Source organism: Pseudopipra pipra, chromosome 1 (genome assembly GCF_036250125.1).
Source record: "Pseudopipra pipra isolate bDixPip1 chromosome 1, bDixPip1.hap1, whole genome shotgun sequence".
Lineage (NCBI taxonomy): Eukaryota > Metazoa > Chordata > Aves > Passeriformes > Pipridae > Pseudopipra > Pseudopipra pipra.
The window spans coordinates 54,926,018-54,943,244 of record NC_087549.1 but is presented as its reverse complement, the minus strand read 5'-3'; the positions used below and the strand labels follow the sequence as shown (position 1 = coordinate 54,943,244).

The 17,227-nt window shown below is 35.9% G+C and overlaps 1 long non-coding RNA gene across 1 annotated transcript; it reads left to right on the top strand.

The window, feature by feature from the left end:
* The first annotated feature begins 1,910 nt into the window (after positions 1-1,910).
* On the top strand, positions 1,911-10,527 carry LOC135417478 (uncharacterized). The gene is made up of 3 exons (XR_010432067.1): positions 1,911-2,188; positions 3,096-3,154; positions 10,403-10,527. It is a non-coding gene; the product is annotated as an uncharacterized LOC135417478 (long non-coding RNA).
* The last annotated feature ends 6,700 nt before the right edge of the window (positions 10,528-17,227 follow it).

Genomic DNA, 17,227 nt, shown 5'->3' with positions numbered 1-17,227 from the left:
GAAAATGAATTCAAAATACTGTTTAACAGTTACAGTTTGACCCCAGAGGAGGGATATGGGAGTGAATTAATCAAACTGAACCCCTGGGTAGAGAACTTCTTATTCAGATTTTGTCCTTTATTTGATTATTGGTGATGCTACTTTGAAATGTCATCTAATGTTTGGGCTATGTTAGTGTTTGTAGTCAAACTCAGTAGTCTGGCTAATAGTCAAAATGCAAAGACTGATACACACAATCAAAAATTAGGCTATATCCCAAAGATGTAGAACAGAGCCATTTCAGTAAGAAAAAAAAATATGACATATTGAAAAATTCTCCTCCTTTCCTGACACTTCTGCTCATACAGAAAATAAAGGAGAAATGACATATGAATGATTATTTTTTATAAATTGATTTTGCTTCATGCTAGCGAAATCTTTTTCATAAACAACTGTAGCAGTAGAAAGTTGTTGCTCCTTTTAAAACCTCAACTATTTAGCTGTGAGTCGAGGCCAGAAAGGAAAATAAGTAAATCCTTCTGCAGATACATGGGATTTTTTGTTTGTCATGAATGCCTGATGGATTTACCAATTTATTTGTCTTTTCTATGTTCTCTTTCAACAGCTTTCAGTGCATCGATGCATACATCATCATTTGGCAATGGTCTTTCTCAAGGAAAAAAACCACCTCCTTTGTGCTCTTTTATATTCCCTTACAATATGGACTCTAAAATTTTAACCACTTAACTTTAGGATTTTATCAATTTCCTTTTCTGTGTAATTGAAGTAATATCTGTTTTTGAAGCACAAAAACATCGTAAGGTCTAATGCAGAATTATTTCTATTATTACAAATACTAATTATTAGTAAATAATTCTAGTACTCTCCTCCCTGCCCACCCTGTAGTAGATGGGCATGTGTATGATAAAAGTACTAATAATATACAAAACATAAAGGAAGGCAGATTCTCATCTTGATCCAATGGATTTAATTGACAGTCATTAATAAATAGGATACTGCAGTAATTTTCACTAATTTATATTCAGGGTAGCAGTTTAGAGAGTGAAAAACTGTATATGTTATCTCATTTTTGTGAATATTCTACCAGAGGATCTAGATCCAAATTTTCCAAACTTGGCAGCTCTCTATATCTATTTAACAAATTGCTAGTCCATGTCATTTTCAGGACGTCCGTTGCATATCTTTTCTCAACCCCAAAATGCCACAGATGACAATTTTTTTTTTTAATAATGCATAGAAAAATAAGTATGCCCATGTCCAAATAGTAGTAGGATTGAGCAAAGATTGCTTTCAAAACCTTACTCCAGGTTTAGTTGTATGTCTATAAATTTGAGGTATTCTTCCAAACTGCAATGAATGATCTTGACAAAAGTAGTCTTAGGTTCTCTTATAGCTCACTGCTCATTTAAAAGAGTATTTATTGAAATATCATTGGGAATGCACAACTATATCTTGGTTCTGGTTGTCTGGCTGAGGAATAACACTGCATTACACTAATTAAATAATCTCCTAAATATAATATTGTATCATAGACTATCATACTACTTCCCCCAAGTGCTAGTATACTGTTTAATATCACTGGCTAGGGACTCATCAACAAAATGTTACTTCAAGAGAGTGGGTTAATATTCATGATGATGAATTTCACTGTACTGAACCTTAATCCTCACTTTTTTTTTTTTTTTATGGACACTGTACATGATCCTTGAACTAAATTGTGCAAAGCTGTAAAGTCTGCTTGCCCTGCCCTATTGTCTATATTGCAGTGGTTACTTTGACAACATACTTGCAGAGCAGAAATAACTGTGTACCCTCTCAAAAGTTTTCCAGCTGAGCTGGAGAGTAGGTGAGGTCATAGCCACTTGGTTCTCAAGGACAGTCTTCCACATAGCTGCTGCTTCTAGAGCTTTGACTTGTTGAAGAGTATGGTGCTATTTTGCCCCTCATCTCTTATTCATATCCTGCTATACTCACCAAAAGAAGGAGTGTTGTAGAATCATAGGATATCCTGAAGGGATCCACAAGGATCATTGAAGTTTAACTCCTGTCCCTGCCCAGGATCAACCCAAGAATCACACTGTGTAGTACCATATTGAGTGGTACCATACTCAGTATCAACTTCATTACCACAGATTGCTTCAGCATACAGGATGCTTCACACACAGGCTGAAAGGAGAAGAAAGCTCTAGTAGTGGTTAAAAAGGGGAGGTTATGTTTCTGTCTCTAGAACCTTTTCTAGCCATGCTGTGCCACTGAGCCTTATTCCAACAGTTGATCCCCCTATGCTCTTGATATTATCCTTTAATTTTCTCTGTATACTTGTTTTTTCTCTTCGCTGCAAAAACAGTATTCCCATGTTGTGACCATTACTCGTATCCAGGAATCTTACCATTCAGTTCATGTCATAGAAAAATGCCACCGTGCTGAGTTGCTGGATAGAACTAGTCTGATTTATTTTTCATTTCAACACATAGTCTATCTGTCTTGGCTTCTTTCTTTGTCTTTCTTTTGTCACTTGCTTCTGATCAAGCATGGAATTGGATTTTTTTCAGATCTTACTTTTTGTATATAGAGCTGTATCTGACCAATTCCATGAACATGTTGTGTCTTCATATAAAGCTCTGCATGTCAGCTTGAGATTGAATTGTATTGGTTTGATAAGTATTGCTATATCTATCTTCTGATTCCAAAGTGCCATACCACTGTGCCTCAGAATATTCTGCAAGGAAATATGTGTGATGTTTGGAACTTTTGATCCTTCTCTGAAATACAGAGAAGCAGTAAAACGTATTTTACTGAACAGTCTTCCACTTGCTTACTATTATTCAATTTAATTTGCTTTTAAAACAGCATCCAGCATTTTGCATAGCCATTATGAAAAGATAACATCAGATCAAGCAGCAATGATATTTCAAAAACTGCTAAGAACTTCATCAAGAATTAGGTTGTCTTTGCCATTGCTCAGCCTATGTATCAACAAAGAGGAAAAGCAAAGACTGTTTACCCTGTTCTCAGAGATTAAGTAAGTAGGAGGTAGAAAATGGGCAAAGATCATCAGACACTATAATCCTGTTCTTCTGCTTTTTCTGTTCAAGGTGACTGGAACAGAGTCAGCTGCTTCACAAAAAGGGAGAACAGTGAAGAGATAGAGAGTGTGAGGTACATTCTGATACTTTTTTGCCCACCTCCTAGGATACAGAAACTGGCCTTCAACTTTTTTTGATAATTTTATAGAAGAAAATGAATCCAGAAAAGATTGTTTAAAGATTTCTGTTAATACCAGTTAGAGATATAACATTCTAAATGAGGCCTAAGTGTGCAAATTGTGTTAGGAAAATTGAAGTGACCCCCGAGCACAGAAAACAGAAGTACATAAAGCACCTGTGGGGATGGCTGTGATGCAGCAAAATATCATTCCAAATTTTTTTATTCAGGGAGTTACTCAAAAGGTTATATATGTAGACTCTCACTAAGACATATAACTTTCAGTAAGACCTCTGTAATGTAGGTATACTTTAGAGTTAACATGTGGAGGTTTTGCTTATCAACAAACACTTTTTTGAAATAACTTCATAAATATGTAATGGTACAAAACCAGTATTTTCACTGCCACTTGAACTTGCCTCAAACTAAAGAAATTATATTTAAAGAGGGTTTCCCAAGTAGGAAAAAAAAAAAGAAGAAAAGCACCCTTTTTCCATTCTACAACAAAAGAAAAAAACTTATGAATACCAAAGGACTGTGAGTACTCAGTGGAAAAGGTAACTAATTAGTTAAAAGAACTCAAAGTAAAGATAAATTGCCAGGATGACCTCTATGCACCGCTCAGGCATATTCATAGTATGGTGTCATATCTACCATCTTCATTATCTTTGTTTTTTGTGACCCTTCAGTTATATTTCAGGATTTAAACTGAAGTTTCAGCTGCCAGTCAAAAGGCAGAGGTTAATAGATACTGAAATGTTAGAAAATATGGGAATTGTATGAAAAAGTCTTCAGAGGGAGAACAGAGATGAAGCCAGGAAAATGGAATTGTGTTTAATCAGCAAAAGAACAACTAAATTGACAGTACTTGGGAAAAAAATCTAATTTATAGAGTCAGAGATGAAAAGGAGAACTAAATACAAAATGTTCTATAGCTATATTTTACAAGTCAGTGTTAAAATCAAAATAGTATTACAAAATAAAAAGAAAAACCTAGGCAGATTGTGTTTGTCCAGTCAAGGGAAAAATGGAACAGAGGAGGCAATGCAAATGGAGGAAGCACAGAATCACATAACATGCTGAGTTGGAAGGGATCCACAAGGATTGTCAAGTCTAACCCTTAGCCCTGCACAGGACCATCTCCAAGAGTCATACCATGTGCCCAAGGGTATCACTGAAATGCTTTTTGAACTCTGTCAGGCTTAGATCTATCAATTTATGAAGGAAAGGCACAGAGGGTAAGCATAATGAAGGATAAGAATGCTGGAAACTACTGCACATGAGCAGACCTGTGTGAGATGGTTTAACTTGTCAAAGAATATGTGAATTAACTCAAAAACTAAGAAGCAGAAAAAAAATCTTTCTGTTGCACAGAACACAAGAAATCATATTTGGGAAAAATTTTTGTAAAGATAAGAAAGTCTAATAAAGTATAAAAATAATTGATCAAGGAGAAATTTAATTAATATCTAATTGATGTCAATTTAAATTAAAGAAGAGCAAAACAAGACCTATACCCTTATATGTAATTGATACAAAATATGTGAGAAAATGTATTTTGTCCCTCTACAGAACTGTTTAAGGCAGCTAATGATCTCTATAAAATGTAGAATGCATCAGATATAAGCATGAAAAGTGGTTGACCTCAGACTAAATACTAAGACTGCCATGTTTTACTGAAAGCTGTAATTGTTTGAATTCAGCCAGAAGTGGATGCCAGTATTTTTCCAAATATCACCAGGACATTTGTTTTACTATTATTTCTCCAGTAAATTTTTCTCCTTTTTTACATTTGGACAAACTAGTTTCTTCCTGGAAAAAGTATTTTCAAAAAGCAATAACAGAAGGACTACCTCTGCATTGGAAATATTCAGTGCTCGACTGTGAGACTGTGAAATGAAAGAGTGGGTTTTGACAGGAGAACTGTCTGTGGCATTGATAAGCAAAGAGGAAAGAACAGGGAGAGAGGATGAAGAACGAGGAAAGGGATGACAAGGAAAAATTGTTCACTCTCACTTTCCAAAAATCATGTCGCCTTAACAGCAAGGCAGGCTGTTGCAGCAACAATGAAGAAGATCTGAGGTCAACTCTTAGTTATATACTCAGTGCGTTTTCATGTCCATTCCTTTCCCAAGTCCATTGCTATTTCCTGCTCCTGATTACATGCTCTGTCATCCACTAGTCAGAACTCTTAATTTTATTCAATAATATTCTCTGCACATTGACCAAGATGTGAACAGGATATCCATCATCTTTTTTGTGCCAAGCCCCAGCAAACTACTACACAGAAAAAGCAGCCCTCCTTCCTCAAGGAGAAGGATGATAAAAATCAGAGGGTTTAACACACAGAAACTTGGGGCAGGGATCTCCTCAGACTTTTCGCCTAGAAGGCCAAGGATATGTAAGCCTCTTGAGAAACAAGTTAATGCCTTTTTTTGTTTCCTGATCTTGCAGAAATTGAAAATAACATAACTGTATCAAATATGTCTTGCAACACAAGACACGTGGGTTATCCAAACTCTTTCAGCATTGCACAACAGTGCACAGTGATGTTGGGAGGTCAGAAGACTGCTACAACAATAAATAGGCAACTCAAGAGAGTAGAAGAAGACAGGCCTTTTCCTTATCCTGAAATACAACTTAGGTAGCTATGAATGAAAATCCTTGGCGCATATGTACCAAAAATCATTTAATTTTTGGAGGTAGGAAAGGGAGAAAAAGACCAAAGTTTGCTGAGATATGTATGTTTGCTGCTGGAGTTTTCTTGGCCAAAAATGCCTCAATATCTCTATAGAATAGAGAAGTAACTACAGACTTGGAATTTAGCCTGTGTATACTCACACAAACCACTTTGCTTCATGGAAAACTGGAGATGAGGTAATTATAACATTTTGGATCAAATTTTTAAATGTTAACCCCCAAGATATTTTTTTTTAAACTCAACCATTTTGCTAATTCCTTAAAAAAGTTGTGCATACATGTCCAAAGCATGCAAAGTATGGTAAAGTATGAGAGATTTGTTGCTGTTTGTGATTTTAGTATTATTATTTAGGTCTGTATTTCACTTTTCTTTTAAAGTGCTTCTGCTTCTCCCTAACTGCAGCCTGAATTATGAAGGTCATCCTACTGGGTTCACTGAGCAAAACTGCAAAATTCCACAAGCAGCAAATAAATGGGGTTGTCATAACATTTTTTTCCCTGTTATCCCCGCTGAATAATACAGATTTCCATTCACAGGCTTAACATATTTAAATCTGATGAGTCTCTTCAGAGCCACTATGAAGACTGGCAAGGACCATTCTTGCAGGCCAATGAAAATATAATATTATATAAAATCAGATTTAATAATATCTTAAATACAGAATAACAACAACATTGTTTACAAGCTGCTGGGGTGGGTCAGAGTAACTCAGGTGACCTACTTTCTCTAGATACATGTGCATGAGTTACAAGGCATTAGTTTGAGAAGCAAATTGGTCTTTAATTTTTTTTTTCTTCTACTATTTGCAGATGGAGAGGTGTTTAAACTAGATTGTGAAGACGGTAGTAGAAACTCTTGCCCGGATTATAATCATAACACATGCCTCTAAAGTAAACCTACATTAGCACAATTCAATGTGGTAATTAAGATAGAAAAAGGCAGTACTAAGCTGCATGGCCTATCAGATTCCTTGGGGAGAAAAAAAAGGACTTATGTGACTTGAAATGTGTCCAAAGGGTTTAGTTAGCCTCCAATTAGCTGCAAACTTCCTCTATTAAAATGCATAACAAATACCAGCCTACATGTCCCTGAACCCTTCATTATTTAAGTCCTAATTTCAGATGGTTCTTTTATTATAGCATATATCCCAAAAGCTAGCGTTGACTTTTAATTACACTATACAATCATTGCTGTCAGGTGATAAGTTGGAAGGACAGAACACCCCAGGGCACATCTGGGTGAACCACAAGAGCTCAGCTCTTAACCAAAAGCAAACAACAGTACAAAGGCAAACATTTTAGGAACAATCTACAATAAAATGAAGGCCAAATGGTCATTTCTCCTTAACCTTGTATTTTACACTGGCCATGAAACTGAGAGTTTATTCAGGCAGCCATGCAGAAGTATAGGGAGTGAGAATGTGAAGCGTAACAGAATATGGATTGTACTCAACTTGCACTCCCTCAAGTTCAGAAAGGACACACACATTTCTTTTTTTCCCACTTTACTGTTATTGATCTCTTATTAGAAAGGTCATACTGGGGGTGTTTTGCTGAAGATTTCCATACTGTGCCAATATAATTAATATATTGGTTGGGGGTAGTGCATCAGGCAGATTTTAGCTTCTGTCTTTCTCTGTATTTTAATGCAGTTTAGCGTCTCCTGGCCATTGTCCACTGTAATTGTCTGTGTGAGACTTTAAAGGTGGGTGGAAACAGCTGATTAGATTTTGAAATTAGAAGGTGCTCATATGTCCTTGAGATTGCTGGGTGGGGGTGACTGCTGATTCTAAATTAGAAGGACATAAAACCACCATCAATGAAAAAGCCATGGTTAGAAGAGCACAGAGCAAGTAGGAAGCTTGTTGAGAGTGTCACCCTGCTAAAAGTGAGAGGACTGCCATCAGGTAAAACAGAGCTGGGAGAAGACTTACACGAGTATTACAACTAGATGAGGAGTATTACCTTGAGTACCATATTTTATTTGTTTATTTTCTACATTTATGGGTAAAAAAGCCACTTAGGACGGAAGAGCTTGTTTAGCTTATTTTGATCTTGTTTTCTTGCATGGGGAAGACAGGAATAGCTAATGTAGAGTCATGGAATCACAGAATTACGGAATCATAGAATCACAGATTCACAGAATGGCTTGGGTTGGAAGGGACCTTGAAGCTCATCTAGTTCCAACCTCACCCTGCCATGGCCAGGAACACTTTCCACTATACCAGGTTGCTCAGAAGCCCATCCAATTTGCCTTGAACACTTCCACGGATGGGCATCTACAACTTCTCTGGGCAACCTTTTCCAGTGTCTCATCACCCTCAAAGTAAAGAATTTGTTCTTAATATCTAATCTAAACCTATGCTCTTCCAGTTTATGCTATTCCCCTTGTCCTGTTACTACATGCTAAATAGTCTGTCTTCACCTTTCTTGTAGGCTCCCTTCAGGTACTGGAAGGCCACAGTTAGATCAGTCCAAAGCCTTCTCTTTTCCAGGTTGAACAATCCCAGTTCCCTCAGCCTTTCTATGTAGAAGAGGTGCTTCATCCCTTTAATCATCCTGGTGGCCCTCCTCTGGACTGCTTCAACAGGTCAATGTTCATATCCAACCAAGAGTATACTGCTCGTGAATGTATTCTTCTGCCTGATGTGCACTCTTTTCCCCTTTCACAATGGGAATCTGTAGTGCTTAATATTCAGCTGAGGTGTATGACATGAAATAACCCTCTCTTTTCTTTCCTGTCTTTCAGTGTAACCATGACATCTCCACTACATGGGCAAGTCTCACATATAGGAATTGTACTGAAAACAGAGAATTTTCATTTTATTACAATTACACATATTTTGAGGATTTATGCAGAATGATCTTGTTAATTTTATCTAAATATCTTATCAAAATCAGATATTTTCTCACTTAATGGGGAAAAGCATGCAAGCATGTAAACCCACTTCTCTTCTTTCCTTAAATGTTTTCAAAATAAAATCCACATTTTCTAACAGAAATTAATATTTCTAATTGCTATGGCTTCTCTTTCTTCACTTTAAGATGGCTGCAGTTGTGAAGTTCAGAATTAAGACTGTGGCAACATTCAAAGAATTTTTTTCCTCCCAGTTTTCTTAAAAATTTCCTGGAAAATTTAGTTATTTGGGATTCAGTTACGAAGGACAGACTCATTTTAAAGGGACTAGCAAACACTAGTCTAAGGTGAAAGAAGCCTGAAAATGTAATAAGCAACAGTCAGTACAATGTTAGGTCAAAGGTTGCTGAAATCTCAATTCAGTATTGCTAATACTAAGCACAGGCTGTATTCCTGAGCTGAATTTGGTCATGAAACGTATAACAAAAACAGAAGGGTCAGAGGAAGCTGGAAACTAATGACATTAGACTACTGAAAGCTTATGCAGCCAATTTTAATTTTTAGCTTGAAATGTCTAACCATCTGAAATTAGTACCATTTGGAGCATTTTTTGAATACTCAGAGGTAGGTAAATGTCAGATGTAAGCTTAAAAAAAAGATGCCAAGTTATGGTGCAGGAAGTTACTAAGAGCTGAATAAATATCACTATAATACTACGCATTGCTGAAATATAATTACTTGTGGTTTTTAAGGTTAATATTCTCCTTTCTAGATAAACCAAACAGGAATGAGTTGAACTAAAGCCTAAGGTAAAAGTTAGTCACTGAATAATATTGCTCTTCTGATAGTGGAAATTCAGTGTGAAATGTTTATTAGTCATGCCATTAACCCACAGCAGACAGGTACAAATTAACAGAATGAACACAACAGTGCCTTCCATTTACCAATGAAGTACAATCCCAATTAACAAGAAGTCAATAGTGATGACTAGAGACAAAAGCATTTTTTTATAAAACTTCTTGAAATAATGCATTTAGGTCAAGCCCTGGGAGGCAAGCATTAACCAGAAATATGAAGAGAGTGATCTGTTTAAAACACTGCAGAAATAGATTTCCCACAAACAAATTGGCTATCACTATGCAGCCAGGCAAAGTAGTTCTGGCTGCACTGGTCCTCAAAGTCGCACTGTCTTCTGTTAATAGTGTTGGTGATTAAATTAATCTGAAGCTCAAGGTAAAAATTTTTATGTTTTAAATAATTCAGAGCATAAAACACCAACAGAGCAATTGGATGAGTTGTTAGCCTACCTTGGCTTGATAGAGCCAGACTGCACTGACAGAACCATGGACCAGCCTTCAAAGCTTCAGAGTTAAACCTATAAACATATCTAACCATGTATTCAGTTATGAAGAGAACAAGTGACTTGAATCTGACTGAAAAATAGCTTTGGCTGTTCATTTAATGACTGTAGCGTCAGCCTTTGAAATGTTTCCTCTATAAACCTCATTTGAGGATTTCTTCTTTTTCCCCAAGAAATGATTATGTATAATTAGGTATTAATTAACAGCCCTGAATTCAGTCTAACAGGAATGTTCTTATTGTATTGTTATTTTAATGTACTGTTACTTTTTCATTATTCAGATCTATCCTGTGCCTCATAACTGATGTTAGCATTCTTTGTATAATTGATCACCTAGAAGAAAATAAAATAAATAAATAAAAAAAAAAAAAAAAGAAAAAAGAAAGAAAAAGAAAAGGAAAAAGAAAAGGAAAAAGAAAAGGAAAAGGAAAAGGGAAAGGGAAAGAGGAAAAGGATAAGGAAAAGGAAAAGGAAAAGAAAAAAGAAAAAGAAAAAGGAAAAGGAAAAGGAAAAGGAAAAGAAAAAGAAAAAGAAAAAGAGAGAAAGAAAAAGAAAAAGAAAAAAAAAATAGTTCTGAGAGCTTAACTTAAGTTCCTGGAGTTCCCTAATCCTTCATCCAAATGTAGAACTCTTGTTAAAAAAAGGTGAAAAGAAGTTAAAAAAAGGTGAAAAGAACTATGAGGGGTTACTTTGTACATGTCATTATTGGTATTCCACTAAACTAATAACTCAGTGGACAATTTGTAAGAGCATCCTTCCTTTTCTGCAGACTAAATGACCCCAGCTCCCTCAGCCGCTTCTCATAAAATTTGTGCCCCAGACCTTTACCAGCTGTACATGCTCCAACACAAAATTTTTATCCTTAACTTTTGAACATATTTACATAATTTTATTCCTTATGTAGTTCTTTACTACTCATCTTCTTTCTGAATCTAACAAATAAATCTGAGAAGTGAATATATTCAAACTTCATTCAACAGTGTGAAACACATTTTAGTGAATTTGCTTGTTTATTGACCACCTAGTAATATGAGTGCAGCTAATGGTCCTTCAAAACTGTTTTGTGCTTAGTGATTAGTCGTTTTTGCCAACACAACAGGAAAAACTTTCAAGGTGGCTGGATTTTCAAGGTTTAGATTATTGCTGCTGTTGAATATTGGACTCCTTTTATGTATCTCAAGCTGGACATGGAGCAATTGACTTGACAATTTCTTTTTATGCTATCTGATTTTAAACTGAAATAGGACAATTGTGAACGCAAATTCCAACCAGTGGGGTGTCGACCTCATGAGGGTAGTATGATTTGTAACTCACACAATCTCTCCCATCTGCATCATCTTTGTGTATCACCTAACAGAAACAGGTTCATCTTGTTGGAAAGCAATTTAAAAGTTTTCTGCATAAGGCAATCATATTACCATATTTATTTGTTGCCGTATTTTCTCTGCCTCATTTGCCCTACTCACATCTCTTACAGCTGGTAATGCTGGAGAAGAAGGGGGTGGAGGAAGGGAACAAAAGGGGAGGGAGCAGGAAAAAAAGCACTATGATATTTTTACTTTCATCAAACCCTGTATATTGGGGGTTAAGATATATTTTGCTGAATTAATTTTTGTGTGCTTCGATGCATCTATAATCCCAGCACACTTATCTGAATAGGTATTATGGAATAAAAAACTGGTTATTTTCTGCTTAGCCAAGTGAACCACAAGAAGAAGAATAATTCTACAACCTTAAAGGCAATGCTCTGAAGAAAAACAAATAGCAGAAAGTAATCATGGAAGGGGCAAAAGGAGATCAGCCATTCTGCTAAGGAGGAAGCAGCCTTCAATTAAATATCTATTCATTGGTAATGAATGCCAAATAACATTAAATAAGCATCTAATAGAATATTAATCACATACTTAAGGCCTAATTGCAGTATATTAACAATTAATGGCCCTTTAAGAAAGTAGATATACTATGCCATGCAGTAAGTGTTAATTGAAAGCTATTTCAGGAACTTTATTTTGCTTTTCTTAATTGGACAGTGACACAATATATTGTTACTGAGCCCTTCTGTCCTTATACTTTGAAGTAGCACAGTTGCCTCTATGCTGCAGAATGCAGGAGCAGATTTCAAACAGTTGTGTTCTATGAAAAAAAATCAAGTGTTTTTCATATATATGGCCTGCCATAATCATTACTGATGGCACATGGGCTCCTTGTCCGGTAACTTTAATTGACTCTACAGGGATGATGATTTAAGAGAGTTACTCTACGTTTAAACCTGTCTTCCAGCAACTATTCACCAGAGCTGCATCATCCCCCTAAAAGTTACTGAAACTGGAATGCGCTTGCAATGATCTGCAATCTTAGCTCTTTATCAGAAATTCTAAAAGAAGAAAAGAAGAGAAAATTAAAAAAAGAATACAGAAAGGAAAAACCAGTAAAATTGTCTTTAAATCAAAGCAGGAGAAAGAACGGAGAAGAAAGTTAAGAGGAAACAAAATGGGGATCTAGTAAAAATAAAGTACATGGGGCAATTCTTCAGTTTTCTCTAAGCTAATTAACCCAGGTCAAGGGTTTCCCTGGATATATATATCATTTTGTCTGGAATTTTTGAAAGTCTCTTTCCTCTCAGACCAGGCTATCACATACACAAACAGTTCCCAATGTGACTCCACTCCAGGGGGTTGTGTTACACCCAAGGTGACAGACTGGTGCTGCCATCAAAAGAAGTTGCCTCATTTTTCTGCTTTGTCCGTTGTTCTCATCCTCTCACTTTTCATTCCTGTGCACCAGCAAAATTGCTCATGTACTTAGAGTACTGAACAGCTTGGACATTTGATCCAGATCAAATAGCATGAGAGGAAAATTAGTTCTAACTCAGATCATTTCCCCAGTGAAATTAAAAAAACCCAAAGGTTCTTCACCTAATGTTGCATGACTAGATTTTTATAGTGACGGACTGAAGCTCAGACTTCAGATTAGACACCCTGTGTTCCCCATTTGTTGCAAAAAAATAGTTGGTATAGCATCAGCTGTCTGCAAATGCTTTCTGACTTACCGTGATCCTTTTAGGAAAGGAACAGAGCATTCAATGGCCAAAAAAAGACACACTTTGTGTTGGGCACAGGCTACTCCTCAAGTGGAAGACATGGAAGGAAACAATATGCACTAATTCTAGGACAATGTATTTTTTTAAGGGCTTATCACTGCAGTTCCAAAAGTGTCGTGAGGTTGTTCATTAGCCTCCAACAGCAGTATCACAATACCAGAGCTCAGCAGAGTGCTGTATAGAACACTTTTATATGTCTGTTGAGAGCAATTGTGCTGTACAGGAACTTAGGATCTCACCCATGTGAGGATTTTTTTTTATTTCTCTGTTTTTATTATGGTGGCTGTCACATTTTTACTTCAGTGAAGAAAATATACTTAAAGAAGTCCTTGCCACCAATCTCATGTGTATAGATTTGTAAGTGAATGACTAAAATGGTGATATTCTAAAGTGAAAATCTATTTACCAGCAGGTCTATGATCGTGAGGTGGTCATGAGTTTATGCTTTGCTTAGAAATGCTGGTCACATATTCTGCTACCAGTTTGGGACCTATCACGAGATATTTTAAGCTGCTTTCCTTACATTTTGATTTGAGTTCTGGGCTTGTTTTATTTAGTGTTTTTTAAATTATTTAAGATATATATAGAGATTCTTTTTCCCCAAGATAAGTTCCAGCTTAGATTAAATATTGAGGTGGTGTGGATAGGTGCAATTACTGGAATGTCAGGAGCATCATACAGATTTGCACATATGCTTTTTTTATTCTACATAGTAATTATAGAATATATCATATCTCAAAAGTCCCTGCCTAATATTTTTAGTCCATTTCGATACTCTGAATATTGTTTTGGTTTTACAAATTTTAAGTGCTTTTCTGGACTTATAGATAAATTATTTCCACAGTAAAAGACACTGGAAGATGCAAATCCATTTGTGGTTTGGGGTTTTTTTTTGTGTGAATAACTGCAGTATGCAATGCAGGCGTAAAAAAAAGAAGACCAGTCAAATATAAAAATACATTAAAAACCTGTTTCTGAAACTGTGTTTTAAATTGTAGGCCAAAAAAAGTGCTTATGCACTAAGAAGTACACTATATTTTATAGATATTAGCATAAAATATTTATATTTATATTTACTTATACACTATTATTTATCTATACTGCCAAATTGTACATCCCTGTGAAACTGAGGGAAGTTTCAGGAAGCTAGAAACTGGAAAATATAAAAAAAGTACCAAGTTATTTTATGTTGTAAGCCACTTCATCTCTATCCTCTGACATCAAACATTGAGAGATAGAAAGTGTCTCTACCCACTCACAGATCTTTGACTGACCATCATAGCTTATTAACTTCATTTTTAAGGTTTTAATTTCTCCTTATCACATATTCTAAAGTATATTTATTTGCATATTCAGTAAAAATATTAATATCATGCACTTTCTTATGGAAAAATATGAATGTTTATGTCACATCTGAAAGCCACATTTAAAGCATGTCCTAGTCTACAGAAAATCAAGAATACTCATTAACATATTATCTAGTATCAGCTTATTGGTCTAAGTTGCACTGTCTCCATCTGTCTGACCTTTTTTTTTGAAATCCTGTTCCTACTGTAAAGCAAATTTCTGTGAGTGGGAAATGAGACCACAGGAACATGGTATAGGCTGATCTCTACTCCAGGGAGATCAGAGAAGAATGAAGTAGTTGGAAAGTAGGTGAGGTAAAACAGTAGTGATGGGGACGCAGGGTAGCTTGTCTCTGATTTTGATGAGGAAAAGTTCGCAATAAATTAAAGCTGCTTCTTCAGATGCTCTCTACCTGCCTCTTCCTGTACCTACTGATGAAGGATTAAAAAATAATAAAAAAGGTACTTTCCAGAGGAGCCAGAAATTTACTGTACGAATTCGCATCTTTCTGTACTAAAGGCAACAAATCCAATCTCAGAATTCAACTGTAGGCAAATACTTTCATTCCCATTAAGTACCTTTAAGATTTTAGCTATCAATCTCTTCCATATTTCTTCACTTGTAAAAAATATATGACATATATAGATACATACCATTATAAATACCTAATAAAATATGCAAGAATATTTCAGCAATGCTTTCTCTTTATGTTTCTATCCTTTTTATTACAGGTGCAAAAATATTTCTCGCTAAAAAGTCAAGCCAATGATGTTTAGCGCAGTATAGTGGCTCCATACAGCCAGTAGTGGTGAATTATTCCGTACAACAAAAAAAAAAAATGGCAGGGTCAAGCCAGGTATCAAATTCATCTGTCATAAATGTCCTCTAGATCAATGCCAATTTTATTCTACCAAATATTGTATATGACCCCAAACACTCTGAACCACTGCTGAAGCTGGTTTTTGTTACCATTTTTTAAAAAACTTGAACAAAGAATAGAATTACTTCATCTTTTTTTCTTTCTGAAAGTACGCTTTTTGCTATGTTCTAATTTTCATATAGGTAAAATCTTTTGCTGTTTACAATAGGAGCTCATGATAACTGGTAGGTCTTGGAGATTCCAGCTACTGTAATTTCCAGAGTAACTTGTGTTAAAGCTCTGTATCTCCAACACTGGTGTTGTTTCTTATGCTGAAAATAGATTTAAGGACAGAAGGTCCCTAAATGCAGTGAATTCCAGGGTGTGATCTTAATGACTATTTATCCTGCCAGTCTAAGTAAAAATAAAAAAAAGAAGCTGTTTTCCAACACAGAAATATATAAGCATTGAATTCACCTTATGCTCCAGACCAAGATTTCTGTATTGCCTTACAGAAAATGCCAGCAGTGCCCTCTGGTATTCAGAGATGATTAGTCCAGCTGTGGACAGCTGGGCCTCACAAATCCACTAAGCATTTAGCACTGGCACAGGCTCTGTATACTGGGTGAGGAGCTCCACAACCTATTGCAAACCAAGCTTTAGCCAGTAGAGCTTCAGTAGTAGCCCCGATGAGAGAGCAGATGGAAAATGAGGCTTCATTAATATTGCTCACACCCAAAGACAGCTTTAGACAACTGCACCCGACCTGCTTACCCTTTTTCAAATGAAATCTCCTCACATCCCACATGTTTGCTGCCTGGACAAGGATTATCTCTTCCCTCATGAGAACTGTCTGATTTTCTTTTGTCCCCATCCGATTTATGCTCTTCCTTTATTCAGTCAAGCTTATTTGTTGTCCTCATCTGTACCCTTTAGAAGGCAGTGAGGAGGAGAGATCCCAGTGGGGAGAAGAGCCAGGCTTAGAATCCCTGAAACCAGGGTTTATCAGAAACAAGCAATTCCATTCCATGGGATGGAAAGAGATTGTACAATAGACCTATGAGGATATCTTATATTCTCTGTGAGTTTTGAGAGAATGCATTTTCAAATTCTTTGGGCACTAAAATCTGAAAAACCTTTCCTGTCCAAAATCTGAAAACTGTAGTTTTGGAAGCATTTATGTCTTCTTGAATGTGGGTGGAGTATTTAAAGGGACTGCAGAAGTCATGTTTGATACATAGGCATTATCCTGTAAAATACAAATAAAGCTCATTTTCCCTGAGTTTATTTTTTGAGAACTAGAGCGAAACTGAATTATTATGGCTGAAGTTTTTCACAGAAAATGCAGTATGGAGTCTTCTTTACCGATACATAATATTTCAAACAAAGTAATTGGCACATTACTCAGTCATGAACAGAAAACAAAGACTTATAATGGTTTTTTGGTGCTTCCTCAATAGTGAATGGTACCACAGACACCTGATTATCAGATCTTACACTGCCTGTAGAATATCAGGAGACACCCACTATCTGAGAAATGAACATATAATAGTAGATGTTAGATCACGCTTTAACATTATCAGTTTTCTATTTACTTGTTGCTTTTACATTTTGCTGCAACATATCACAGGATGACGTATTAAAAAACTCTCCAAGAATATTATATTCTCCAAGGAAACTATGCAGCACTTTTAAAGCTTTTGCCTTCAAAATTAAATATACAATGTTCAGATAATAATAAAGGGAACGTCTCTTCTTACAGAACTTCTGATGCTGTTGTTAAATGCTCTATACAGAATT